Here is a 2,582-nt window from a genome sequence, read left to right on the forward strand (position 1 = left end):
GGGGGGCCTCGGCAGCCGCGGCCTCGGGCCTGTCCCGTACGGAAGGTGGAGGCAGCTGCATTTGTACCTACGCTGAAAGTCACTTTTCCCCTTTTAGCGGTAGCTTCAGCTTCTCTAACTTGACGTGATGCAGTGTGGGCAGTAGGTAATTTTGACGTTTTAATTGTGCAACTGAGAGGTTAATATGTTTTATAGATGAAATTTAATTTCCAGCTATAATCCAGAGGACTGTCACAGCAAAACGCGACACAAATTCACTACATAATGTAGAGTTTAAAAAATAAAAACTCCACGGCCATACAAACATTACCGAATTTTCTGTGGAGCCTGTTTTTAAAGAGGGTGGAGAAACAATTGTAACTGCATTGTAGAGAGTTGCTTTCCCACCTGCTTTAAATCTTGAGAATAGTTTTGTTGCAGCTCTGCTGGTCACCTCTGTGAAATTACAGGTTTTCCCCATGTTGGAATATCCAGTCTGTCTGTCAGGGAACAGAAGAAATTACTTGCTTAAGTTTTTCAGAAGTTCTTGTTGTTCATGGTTATGTACACAATGTTAACATTTAGCGATGGTGATTCCTTCCTTGGGTTCTTAGGTCAAAGTCACTAATATCAAGGGTAAAAACTGTTGGTGGCTGGAGTTATTTGCTCTACGTTTGTTTTGATTACAAGAGCAGCAGTTGGGGTTTGTTAGAGAGTAATGGCAAGTAGACAATGGCAGTAACAAGAAAGACCTTGAGGTGCTGGAGCGAGTCCAGAGAAGGGCAGTGAAGGTGGGGAAGGGTCTGGAGCACAAGTCTGGTGGGGAGCAGCTGAGGGAGCTGGGGGTGTTTGGTCTGGAGAAGAGGAGGCTGAGGGGAGACCTGGTCACTCTCTACAACGACCTGAAAGGAGGGTGTAGCCAGTTGGGGGTCGGTCTCTTCTCCCAAGTAACGAGCGATAGGACAAGAGGAAATGGCCTCAAGTTGCACCAGGGGAGGTTTAGATTGGACATTAGGAAGAATTTCTTCACCGAAAGGGTTGTCAAGTGTTGGAAGAGGCTGCCCAGGGAAGTGGTGGAGTCCCCATCCCTGGAGGTATTTAAAAGCCGTGTAGGTGTGGTGCTTAGGGACATGGTGCAGTGGTGGACGTGGCTGTGCTAGGTTAACGGTTGGACTGGACGATCTCAAAGGTCTTTTCCAACCTAAGTGATTCTATGATTCTACTGTGCTCTGCCTCAGCATAGATTTAAAGTAAGGCTAGAACAGGCCTAAAGGTGACTGCAGGTTCCTGCATAGAAGACACAATTTAAAAAAACAAAACCAAACAAGAAAACCAAACCTCCCAAACCCACAGTGAATTGCTCACACTTTGAAGGGAGAGCTGCTGCCACACTGATGAAGTCACCAGCTGTTCTTGCTTGTGTCAGCACCTCCCCATTTCGTGTTACTGATTAGATAGGAAAAGCATGTAGCCTTTAGAGAAAGGAGGAACTGTTCAGTTCTTTCGTCTAAAAACATCACCTGTTGGATGTCTAATGTTTCTGATCTGGCCCAGGGATAATTACAGCAGGGACAAAAGCCCCACATTCCAGCTCTTAATTATTTCACCCTTCTTACCAGGGTTCTACACATCTGTTTTGCAAACCTGTTAAAGCTTAGCAGAAGTAGATAGCCAAGACAGCACAATTCATCTTCCAGTGTGGTCTTTTGTCTCTGTTTTATTTGTTGGAGAAACAAAGCGGCAGGTGGGGGAGAAGAACCTCTTTATTTCCTTGGTACCGTCTTTCTGCGCTCCACCCGTTCCACCGCAGCCCTTCAAGCAGGGACTCCCTGGGCTGAGCTCCTGGCTCCGCACCCCTCGCTCTCCTCTGTGGGACCCCCGGCCCGGCTGGCTCCTGCGCCTCCCCTTGCCCCCTCATCTCCCCCCACAAAAACCCAGAAAACAGCCCTGTTGCCCTCATTTGTGTCTGTGTTATATACCCTGTTCTAACGATAACGTCTCTACCTCAAAAAAGGACAGGCCTGGTCGGGGGGAGTTGCTACGTTACAGCTAAAACGAAGCTGCTGCTCCCTGTGAGTGGTTACCCAGACCAAAGAAAAGAGCATCAGCTGGTACAGCAGACACATTTACACAAAATTTACACAAAATACACATCTGGCTACGCAGGCTAGTCACTACCTAGAAAAAAGGTTTAAAGAAAAAGTGAGTTTGTTTAAAAATAAAAAATCCACATTTACATCAACTGCTGATACCGTGGGCATGATTCTCCAACTGTGGTCAGCTCACCTCCCTTTTTTAGCTGTATGAAAAGCACCGAATTGCACCAAGTTCTTTCCTCCCACGTAACGCATGGCGTTAAGTAAATTGCCTCGTAACTCTCCTCAGCTCCCCTTGTATGAAATGCCAGCGCTGTACGGAAACGAGAGCGCTCTCGCTCCGCTCCTTGAGTCCCCTGCATAAAAAGGGAGCGACCCCATTTCACGCGGTAAGGGCCCGGGGGCAGGCAGAAGCAAGGCTACCTACGGACTGAGGGCTAACGCGACTTCACCGGTTTCTGCCCAGAAACAAAACACACCCAGCTCCTCTTCGGCCCGTGGAGGAGC

Source organism: Cariama cristata, unplaced genomic scaffold, assembly GCF_000690535.1.
Source record: "Cariama cristata isolate BGI_N322 unplaced genomic scaffold, ASM69053v1 scaffold10110, whole genome shotgun sequence".
Lineage (NCBI taxonomy): Eukaryota > Metazoa > Chordata > Aves > Cariamiformes > Cariamidae > Cariama > Cariama cristata.